This window comes from Cyclopterus lumpus, chromosome 16 (assembly GCF_009769545.1).
Source record: "Cyclopterus lumpus isolate fCycLum1 chromosome 16, fCycLum1.pri, whole genome shotgun sequence".
Lineage (NCBI taxonomy): Eukaryota > Metazoa > Chordata > Actinopteri > Perciformes > Cyclopteridae > Cyclopterus > Cyclopterus lumpus.
The window spans coordinates 9,208,866-9,220,976 of record NC_046981.1 but is presented as its reverse complement, the minus strand read 5'-3'; positions in this window follow the sequence as shown (position 1 = coordinate 9,220,976).

Here is a 12,111-nt window from a genome sequence, read left to right as displayed (position 1 = left end):
TATATGTATTTTGTCTTTTATATATTTTAATAAACGTTATATAAGTTCATTTAAATTATTGCAACAACAGTTTGTTTATTTCTTCTCATAAACACTTGATTATGGTGTCTGATGCTTTCCACTGTGCCACAAAATCACACTATGATGTTATTTATTGAGATTTAACATTAAATGATAATATTATAATTAAAACATATTTGTGGTTTGTGAGTAAATAAAAAAAACAGGTAATTTCTAAATATTGTAATTTACATTACAACAATGTCCTGTCAGTGATTTGTGGTTTTGAGTTATTTGATTAGGTTTATTAACCTAAAATCATGTGACGGTAATGATCAAAAGGAGATGAAGAACAAGCTTTCACATTATTTAAAGGTTAGAGGCAGACAGCTGATCTTGGTCAGCAGGAACTGAAAGTTTAAACTTATCATCAGCTATATAAATATATGAGCAGAGCAGTAACCGTCTAATACAAATGTAGTGCTTTTACAGTTATCGAAAGGTGTATGATTGAGAGGGAAGTGCAAAGAGAAAGCGGTAAGAGACGCTTCTGCTTTCAGAAACAAGGCATTTTTTGTTTTAGTCACGTTTGTGGCCAGACAACCGTACACCATCCAGTTACTGTGAAAGCACAACATTTATATTATCGCAAATGTGATCAGAAGAAAAAGGTTTTTTTAATGAAAGCAGAATGTCTCATTTCTATTTATATTTGCACTTCCCTGTGATAATTTCAATTCAATTCAGTTTATTTTGTATAGCCCAATATCACAAATTACAAATTTGCCTCAGAGGGCTTTACAATCTGTACACATACGACATCCCTGTCCCAGGACCTCACATCGGATCAGGAAAAACTCCCCAAAAATAACCTTTGACAGGGAAAAAAGGGAAGAAACCTTCAGGAGAGCAGCAGAGGAGGATCCCTCTCCCCGGATGGACAGAAGCAATAGATGTCATGTGTACAGAATGAACAGCATTTAACAAGTTACATAAACACATTACATGAATATGACAATGTATGAATGGACCTCCAATCAATGAAACAGAAGGAGGTAGAGAGGAGGGGGCGGGGCATCAGCAGGGCCAACGCGGGAGGCCGGCTCACCAGGCATCAGACACCTCCAGGTCCAATGGACCCTATGAGACGTGAAGTCACAACGACTCCGGGGAGGAAGCAGAGTTAATAAGGTGCAATGGAGAGATGTAAATTCATCCATAAGGAGAGAGAGAAGATGAGATAGGTGCTCAGTGTATCCTAAAACATCCCCCAGCAACCTATAAGCCTATAGCAGCATATCAAGGGGCTCGACCAGGGCAAACCTGATTCAGCCCTAACTATAGGCACTATTAAACAGGAAAGTCTTAAGTCTATTCTTGAATGAGGTGACTGTGTCTGCCTCCCGGACTGAAAGTGGAAGCTGGTTCCATAAAAGAGGAGCTTGATAACTGAAGGCTCTTGCTCCCATCCTACTTTTTAGGACTCTAGGAACCACAAGTAGCCCCGCATTTAGTGAGCGCAGCTCTCTAGTGGGGCAATATGGTACTACAAGCTCCTTAAGATATGATGGTGCATCACCAATCAAGGCTTTGTGGGTGAGGAGAAGAATTTTAAATGTGATTCTTGATTTTACAGGGAGCCAGTGCAGCGCAGCTAATACAGGAGTAATGTGATCTCTTTTCTTAGTTTTTGTGAGTACACGAGCTGCAGCATTCTGGATCAACTGGAGGGATTTAAGAGACTTATTAGAGCAGCCTGATAATAAGGAGTTGCAGTAATCTAGTCTGGAAGTAACAAACGCATGAACCAGCTTTTCTGCATCTTTTTGAGACAAGATGTGCCTGATTTTTGAAATGTTACGTAGATGAAAAAATGCAATCCTTGAGATTTGCTTAACGTGGGAGTTAAAGGACAAGTCTCGGTCAAAGATAACGCCGAGATTCTTTACAGTGGTGTTGGATGCCAGGGAAATGCCATCTACAGAAACCACATCACCAGATAATTGATCTCTGAGGTGTTCAGGGCCCAGTAAAATAACTTCAGTTTTGTCTGAGTTTAACATCAGGAAGTTACAGGTCATCCATGTTTTTATGTCTTTAAGACATTCTTGAATTTTAGCGAGCTGGGTAGTCTCCTCTGGTTTGATCGATAGATATAATTGAGTATCGTCTGCATAGCAATGAAAGTTTATGCAGTGTTTCCTGATAATATTGCCCAAAGGAAGCATATATAAGGTAAATAAAATTGGTCCAAGCACAGAACCTTGTGGAACTCCGTGATTAACGTTGGTGGTCATTGAGGCTTCATCGTTTACAAATACAAATTGAGATCGATCTGATAAATAGGATTTAAACCAACTTAGTGCGGTACCTGAAATGCCAATCGACTGATCCAGTCTCTGTAATAGGATGTCATGGTTAATGGTGTCGAACGCAGCACTAAGGTCTAATAATACCAGTACGGAGATGATTCCTTTATCTGATGCAATTAGGAGGTCATTTGTAATTTTCACCAGTGCTGTCTCTGTGCTGTGGTGTTTTCTAAATCCTGACTGAAACTCCTCAAATAAACTATTCTGATGTAGGAAGTCGCACAACTGATTTGCGACTACTTTCTCAAGGATCTTAGAGAGGAAGGGAAGGTTAGAGATTGGTCTGTAGTTAGCCAACACCTCTGGATTAAGAGTGGGCTTTTTCAGGAGAGGTTTAATTACAGCTACTTTGAAGGAATGTGGTACATGGCCTGTTAGCAAAGACACATTAACAATATCCAGCAGAGAGGTGCCAAACTGAGACAACTGGTTGTTTTGGTAGATCCTTTCCACAGTGAGCAAACGCAGTCAGTTCAAGGTCGTAACACAAAGGTGGGTGACTTGAAAAGAGCTCTATGTGACTTTGCTGAATTTCCCTACAGGGTTCATACTGTCGACTACAAACCCCTGGTGGTTCTGTATCCCTAGTACAGGGATAGGGAATAGTATAATACCACATGGAGGTGCCAACAATTTGCTGCATCTGGCCCCAATTAGTGTGTGGTAATTTGATTAACCACAGATTAATTTTGTAATATGCACCGTGTAAGGATAATAACAAATTTAAAAAAAGCAAACTTGATTAAAGAGAATTAAAACCTCTTAAAACCCCAGGCCTCCGGTATAAGAATAACACGCCCAAAATGAGAGTGAATCTCTGCAACTGCAAGGTCTATTTAAATAATCTTGTAAATTGTCTATGGTAATTTCATTTAATTTACAAGTCATGCAGTTGACATATTGATTCCATCTAAATACAACAGTGTTGGATTTGCTTTGAAAAAATCAATGGTAACCAGGTGTGTCTTTGTGTCAGCCACTAGGTGGTAACAAATAGCCATCAATGACACTTACAATTCACTGAGGGTAATAATCAGTGAAGTGTTCCTTGAGATACTGTGAAATTCAGTAGGTCAGTTGTAGATCTGTTGCATCCATGAAGTGAGTATACAGAGTGCATCACTGTGGAGGAGGATGCATGCTCAGTCAAACTATTCCCTATAGATAAAGCTAAAGAGGACACATATTCTGAATAAATGTGGAATATGAGGGTGCATGTAAACATAGTCCTTGTCTGATTCACATGTACATAATAATCTCACCTCAAGGTCCATTTAGTAGCTTTTTTGGAGTTTTCAATCAAATCACAGCTTCATCAGCTGATATAATTTGCAAAGTTGTCATAAAAATGTAGATGTTTGAATTGAATCCTTTCTGGGTCCTGTCAGGACTTAATATTGGAGTAAAAGTTGAGCTTCAGTATTCATTCTTGACAGTTGACAAAACAATATCACCTTACTTAGTTTCATCGCTGTTCTGGAGTTTTTGATCACATAACATGATCTTCATCAGCAGATGAAAAGGAAGAAGCTTCAGAAACCAGATAATATTGTTTTGTCAACTGCTTTGTCCAAGGGTCAAGAGTTCACTTGGAACCTCGACTGGGTCTTAATAATGTTTCCCGAAGTTATTAGATGTGTTTACAGTAGCAACTCATATTTAAACAGACCTAAAACACATTGTAAATATTTTTTAGAAACTCAAATGCATTAGTGAATATAATTTAAATGTATGTTGTCAATATAAATTGGGCTTTTAGTTATAATTAATAATAAAAGTTATAATAAGTCACCCTCCTGAACGTGCCTGTTTCACGTGACCACCAATGCAACAGTGTGTACCTGTCATTCAAGAAGAAGAAGAAGAAGAAGAAGAAGAAGAAGAAGAAGAAGAAGAAGAAGAAAAAGAAGAAACGTAGTCTAGCCTACTACAGCTAAATGTGAGCTAATTCTCAGCTATGTGTCACTCGTGTTTTCCCGGCGGCCAGATTATTTTATGTATTATAATTTAAAAACTGTTGGCATAATAGTTTCTTTGTGTCGCTTCATATCAACGCGCTTTTGTTAATTGCTAGCCCGGCTCAGAGAGAGCAGCATTCCCTGCTCCGGTCGTCAGGGATTTAGGGAAGGACTGAATCCGAGCCCCGACTGAGACAAACAATGGCAGCTATGAAAGGCGAGGGGAGGGTCGGCCTAATGCAAATATCCACTTTGTGCGCCCTGGAGAACCTGCAATAAACAGTGACAACTACCAACTTCCACTCAAAGTGGAAGTATCCTACGTATTACAGACACCGCGGCTGTAAAACAGCTCACTTTTTTGGGGGGTGAGGGAAGGTATATCTCGCTATATTTCGCACACATTTACAGAGCCAAGTTTTTACACGAAGGCTTCTTTGCTTCAGCAACAAGTGCGGCCAGCGGAGCGGAGACGGCTTCTGGAGGCAGGACGCCGCAGCATCTCTGACATGTGCACCTGCACCTGCTGAAGGACGAAACGAAGAGGTAGGAAAACGAATGGTGTCCGCGTCCCAGTGCAGCCTCCCGATGTCGTAGCATACCTTACTGTATAAGTTCTCCCACTACCTCTCCGTAGTTTCAACACTAGTAACTTTCCCCCTTGTTTTCGCATTCCTCAGCACTAGCTCTGATACTTTTCATGTTTCTGTACGAAGCTTTCAGTAGAACACTTTTTTTTCTTTTTTTCTTTCTTCCTAATATACAACAAGTTTTGTTCGACCCACCTTTTTTTTTTTTTTTTGCCTGTGCGGCTTATTTAGTGCACCTAAGCCCGTTTCAGGAAAACGTGATTATCCCCAGAGCATCGATACGCTGGCTTTCATTCAAGACATGCATGAGAAAGGCTTTGCAGCATAATAGATCAGTGGGAGCTTGTCTACTTGTATAGACGGAGGGCCAATGGAGGGGGATCTCCCTTGAATGTTGATATTTGTGGGTGTAAAACAGAAATACACATTTTTGACAAGCATTGCACGCAAAATGTGAAATTGACCCTCTGGAGTGAGCAATGTGAGCACATTTGGGAGAGAAAAAAAAACTCTGAGCCCCATTCTGCATCGTCTCTGCTACTTTTTGATGTGCAAAAAGTAACGCAATGAAATGCTACTGTAAAATCCCAGCATATCCCCCAGAAGGAACATCAAAGCAAACTCAACATGAGGCCTTTATCTGAACAATTGCTCCATTCTCCCCCCACCACACACACACACACACACACACACACACACACACACACACACACACACACGCACACACACACAACCCCCTATTCCCAATTTCCACTTGATTAAGCCCTAAACTGAGCAGAGTTGAATCTGGAGGGAAAATGGTTGACTAATTCTGAAGTTCTGACACAAAAGAAGGAAGACTGTTCTCGCTGTTATAATTTGAGTCTGATTCAATAAGTTGACAATAATTGTTCTTTGCTGGGTAAAAAAAACATTGTTGTACAAATATAGACACACAAAGAAGAAGAAGTGACAGATGACTGGAAGCAAACCACTTTCTTTTCTTCAAATTTTTCCGTTTAATCACCAGCTCCTGGTTTATTATTCCAAATGTACTGCACCATACTGTATAAATTAAAGCAGAAATGCGTCCGTTGTGTAGTGAAACCAATGCACCTGATTGTAAGTTAATGACAGCTTCAACATGTGAGCATTGCTATTCTGGTTGTGTTTTACACCAAAAGCAGATTGTAGGCAACAACATCTGATGTTTATTATCAAGCATACATTATCATGCATGTGTAACAATCCATAACAAATGCATGAACAATAGGCTTTTTTATTTAGACTTGAACACTAGTTTTCAGGGACCGGTGTGAAAGCCTCCAATGCAATTTATGACAACTCTTTGCAATTCGGGAAAACGCTGTGACTCTTTGAGTAGCTCTTTCTTGCCGTTTACCTCAACCTGCTATTGGACTGGAAGCTCAGATGCCTTCCCAAATCTGAGCAGCACAGTTGAAATCCATTCCTCGCTATTGATTTTCCAGTATTTGTAAGCAATTATCTCTAATGGTGCGAGTACGCAGAAGCAGCCTGCAGACCACTGTACACATTCTCTGTCCGGCGGTGAGGTTGCCAGGCAATGTGAGCTGCTGGATGAAGGCTGTTCAGATGGGTCTTTTTCTCCCCCAGGCGCTCTCTCCATCTCTTTCTGTCTCGCAACCCCCCACTTCTCCTCTCAGCTCTCCTCTGCCCTTTTGCATACTAATAGATGGACAAAAAGCTGATTACAAATAAGGGCTGTCAAACTGATTATTAATATTCTTGGCTTTGTGGTTGGTTTACAGGGGCAGACATTTATGGGAACTTCCTCTATTCTTACTTTTTATATTTATGCTTTTCTCTAACGCGCTGTGAACAGTAGACAGAAAGTCTACCAGTGTGCCTGTGTTACTGTCAGGTGTATGTGCATGTTTATATCTTGACGTTGTCCACCAGAGGAGGGCAGTGTTTAAGTCCTGTTGAGAAGCAGTAAACCTAGTAGCAGAGTAGTAGACCTACTTTTAACTGTTATTGTTGTGATGTGCTCTGATAATATGTTCGTGAAATGTCTTTGGGAGCTAAAAACACTTTCCCCCGACTCAGCAATATTTCAGAAGAGATCTGCATCTTTAAACAGGAAGGGAGCATTATTCTGACAACAACTCACAAACAGATGGAGTGAGTGTTGCAAAGGGAGAGCAATACACCAACATATAGTATAATACCATGTCTGTGTAATGAGCATGGGTATTTGCTGTTTGTTTTTAGTAGTTTGAATAGTCCTTTTTTAAATGAGGATTAAAGTGGCTCGCTGGTATTTTGTAGACCTGGTAGACTCAGAAACAGCTACATTTATTTTCCCATACAGTTATAATATTCTGCGTGCAAGAGAATATTAAATATATATAAGAAAAATATATATAAGAACTTAAATATATAAGTAAAGCATTTTGTCATTGAGGAATTGTTCAATGACAGAATTCCTCTGGCCTTATCCTCAAGAGACAGGTATAATTAGAGCTATGGAAACAGGAAACACCTCGCCCTCCCTATCGTCTTCTCCCTCCTCTCTCTACCCCCTTTTTCTCCCTCTCTCTCCTCTCAGATGTGCCTTTATTTGTACAAACTATCAGGTGCAGACATGTAGAGTAAGGCCTATAATGAGTCCTGTGATGGTTATCAGTGTGTCTTACATCCTTGGGTTTACTGGAAATGAGGGCATGGCTTGTGCCTGTTTTTTTGTTTTCTTACAGAAAGCAATTAACGAGCTGTAGATTCTGTTCGGACAATTTAGCTAAACTTTGCTCCCATCTATATGCCTGTTTTAGTGAAAACCCAGTTGTGTTTTTTAGACTAAATAGTAGATTTATTTTTCTATTTCCAAAAACAAGTGCCATTACCTTAAAGCTAACTGGCAAAAATGAAAATAGGCATTCAGTTTACAGTGATCTGAAACACAGAAAAACAACCACTTCTCACAATTTAGAAGCTTTTACTACCGATTGTTTGGCATTATGAATTGATAAATCACTGTAAATGTTGGTCGACATTAGTTGCCAAGCGGAAATCTTTATTAATATAAATTGATATAAAAAATAATATAAAATGATGTCAGTCACTAATATGAAATGTACTGCTGTCTAAACCTCAATCAACCCCTTTTTACCGCCAGTGATTCCTTTTTGGCAGATATTTACACGCTCATGGTAGTTTCACCCAATGTGAGGGATGTAGGAGAGGGGCCTCTAATTTCTGCTCCTTCCTCCAAAGATTACAGACCCTGCGCAGACCAGGTGTACAGTTCAGACCAAAGATTAGCCACCCATCGCCCTTCCCTTCATCTTCGACCACTTAAACGTCTTGCTTGTGCACCGTACTCTGCATCGGTAAGGGTGCGATTACATTTTTAGAGCAGGGAAACTTCTCTTCACTGTCCAATAAAATATGTGCACAAGCACTTAACCCGGTTCCAACAGTTTCTCCGTCTGCTTAGACATGCAGAATTCAAGAGACAGAAAAGTCAGCACATTTTATTGATTCAAAGGAGTGGCTCCCACCTTTCCCCGTCCTGGTGTGGAATGCACACCTGGAGGTGTTTACTGAGTGGCTCTAGTAATCCATATAACAATGCAGGCTGACATCTGGTGCCATCAGGAGCACTCGAGGCAGTTTTCTCTGACAGGCGCTGCATTGTCTCTACAGATCAGTGTGGCTGCGATGCTGTTGACCTCTTTATTGTGACCTTTATCTTTAATCCTTTAGTTTGTATTACTGACGGCACAGTAGAGAGTCCTCATTAAAGATAATACGTCTTTTTAAATTGACAAAAATGGGGGAAATGATGGAACTGATTTGTCAAGAAATTGTATATTGCTCAATCAAAACTTTTGTATACATTAAAGACTCCATGAATGGGACATAACGCACAGGTAAAGTGCAGTTGTCTAGACTTTTGTTGACATGGCAGGCCAGTTGAGTTGCATTGCTCTCGGTTCCCCTCACAGTGCACACACAGGAGGGAGATGGGTGCAGATAAAACAACTGGGGTTACGCCCCACCGAGGAATTGTGATGCCTGGGGGGCTGGGAAACTTTCTGCTTGGCTAGCCTTAATATTGTGAATCTCCTCAGTCAACAAAGCAGGACAAGCTGGTCTTCTCCTCTGGTTAGACAGCTGTCAGCCGGTCAGAGCCAGGAGAACCAGCAACTCCTCCATGTGTTGTTGGAGACTTCAGATTAGGAGAGCACAGCGAGGTGAGTTTCAAAAAACATTGAACAGTTTCAGCTGGGATTAATGTGGATTCTGTGTTGGGTTGTTGAGTCTAGTTGTGCTCAGTGATCTTTGGGACGTTGTTCAGTCCTGGCATGTGTATTAATTCTTCTTAAACCTGCTTTCTTTAAGGGAGAAGTTAAGCAGCAGTCATTGTTAAATGCACTTAATATAGCGAAGCAAAGTTAGGCGCTGTTATTGCTGTACAGTACTTTAAGTCGGGGATGCCAGTCATTGTTGACAGTGTATAGTATCAAAATATTCCAAGGGGATTTTTAATCTTAAATCAGAAGTCATACATAGATACAAAAGAAGGTGTTACTGGCTCTTTTGGTTAGTTTGATAGAAATGTAATAGTTCAAACGTCTTCTGACCTACTTGTGTCCATCTACTCTATACACTACTCTTTTGGCAAGAAGAGTTTCTATTAATATAATCGTGATATTTAAGGGAAATACAGGATACGGCCAAGTTACATGCTTTATATGACATAGTAAGTCAGTCTACATTATTTAGTTGATGTATGTATTAAATGCTTGATACAGAGTTACGGCTGCGTGGGTGCTCATGCAAGTCTGCAATGATCAGTGTGTTTAATAACGGAAATATTTTGTTCATGACCTGTTCTTCGGCCCGTCAGTACAGATACGATTTGATTCCATGCAATTAGACATCAAAGAGGAAGAAAGTATTTCTATAGCTTACTTTACTGTATGTCCACAGTACATATTGCAGTGTATGTATACTTGGTCAGACTGAGCTTGTCCTCTCCTTGACTCCTTGATTTCAACTGTGGGAGCCGCTGCTGTAACTCGACCTTGCCTCCTCCAGCCACCTGTGCTCGCGTGCTAAGAGAAAACACTGGCTTTTGTGTTGGAGTGAGACGTCCACACAGCAGGGGGGCTAAGGTACATTACACGGCTATGACAGGTGGCATGCTCTTGTATGTGCGAGCATGAATATGGTCGGGCTGTTGGTGGAACAGCTGCACCACACACCACTGTGAAGGTGTGGGGGGGGGGGGATCTCCTTTCCTGACAAAGGCATCAGAAAAATACAGGAACTTTAAATTTAACTTGAGACACATTTCTTTTGTCAGTGCAATGTATGTGTGACTCTTTACGGATCTGGGTCTCTCTTTGCTTGGCAGTGGGAGGCTGGGGGTTAAGGTGCCATGTGGGTGTTTGTGTTTGTGTGGAGAGGTAATCAATCTGAATCCTGGAGCCTAAAGTGTGCCACAGCACCACTGCGTTCGTCTGTGAGAGGAGGAACGCTTTAGTCAGAGCCCCCAGTTACTGTTTTTACCCGCCTGCTGGGACCACTGGAGAAGGGGCAGGGGGGACAGTAGCTCAGCCTGTGTGAACCTGGATGGTGATGTGAGTTCCCATGGCTGTGTGAGGCAGTCACATGGAGAGTGATGACTCGTTAACTCTGTCCTCTATATGGATTCAGCTGCTTTACAGTCTGACCTGTAAGTATAAAGCTTCTTACGAAATGTTGTTCTTTTAATTTTCTTTGCAATTGCCCACAGTACCTTGTGTGTTATTCAAGGGTTAAAATGTGACTTTTCTGCTTCCTTTTAGAATAATTGGATATGGGAATTGTTGGAAGTGTGTAATATTTTATTTCTCATGCACTGAGTGTTAGAGCAAGTGTATATATTTATTATCAACCTATTTAATTCATTATTTAAGTAATTTCACAAGCAAAAATGACTGTTTTCAGTTGATCAAATGTGAGAAGTTGCTGCTTTTCTTTGTCTATTAGTACATTGATAATGGTTAGTTGTTGCTGTTGGTGAGAAGAAACCAGACACACATGTACATTTAAATGATTCTACATTGCTGTAATTACTGACAACATATTGCCACAACTGTCCCAGTTTAAACTATCCTGCTAGAGATTAAGAGGACGAAAAGGGGTGAAGAGTGAGGTTTTTATAACAACTGTTGTTGGGTGGCCTGTGTGGCACTGTGAGGTTGGTACGAAGTGAGGTAGAACCAAGGTGTCACATTCCACAGTTTGGTGTGTGTGTGTGTGTGTGTGTGTGTGTGGGTGTGTGTTCATCACAAATGACCACCCATCTATTCACAACAGAGCATGCACTTGATCTAATCTTGTTTAAATTTGAAATATAGTTCAAGCTGAATGAATCACTACCTATTCTGGTTAAAGTGTGGTTGAATGTGTGTGTGTACATGTTCATGTACATGTGTACAGATGTATGCATCTGAAATGGACGGCAACATCTTTCAATCTTAATCCAAACAAACAACTACTGGGTCCATCCTACCCCCTTAAATCTGTCTTGCATTTTTATCTTTAGAGTTACGGTAAGATATGACAATGAAAAATGATGAAACTGCAGCTCTCATGTCATCTGACTAATTTGTTCCCCTGATTGCTTTATCAGATGACATATCACCCCTGGGACTGCCCTATCTGCTTTTTCAGATCACATAAATAAAGCAAGGCTATTTTAAACCTTTTGGTTGCTCATTGCAGGAAACAGCAGGAAAAGTTTAATTATTGTCGTTGTACAAACATATTAATTTAAATGGAGCTGATGTTTTACTATGAGCAACTTTACTGCTGTTTTGATTTGAATCAGAACATACATTAGATAAGAGCGTATGAAGCTCGCACATGGATTTATTTTTGTCTTCAGCACAGGGACATCAGCACAAATGTAAACAGGTAACCGCTTCATAAATACATGGCATTGCCTTTTTATCCCAGTGCAGCAGGGCTTGATCCTGACATCACCAGCAATACAAACACACGCTGATGCCTCCTCTAGTGGCCAAAGAGGAACCACATGTCTCCATTCTCAAACAGGACATGGAAGGAGTTGGTGCTTGTCACATAACCAAAAATCCTTTCTGAGTGAGACACTTCAAATCGTAATACCTCTGTTATGTTACTGGATATCTAAAATGTCAACTTTGTTAGAAGCCA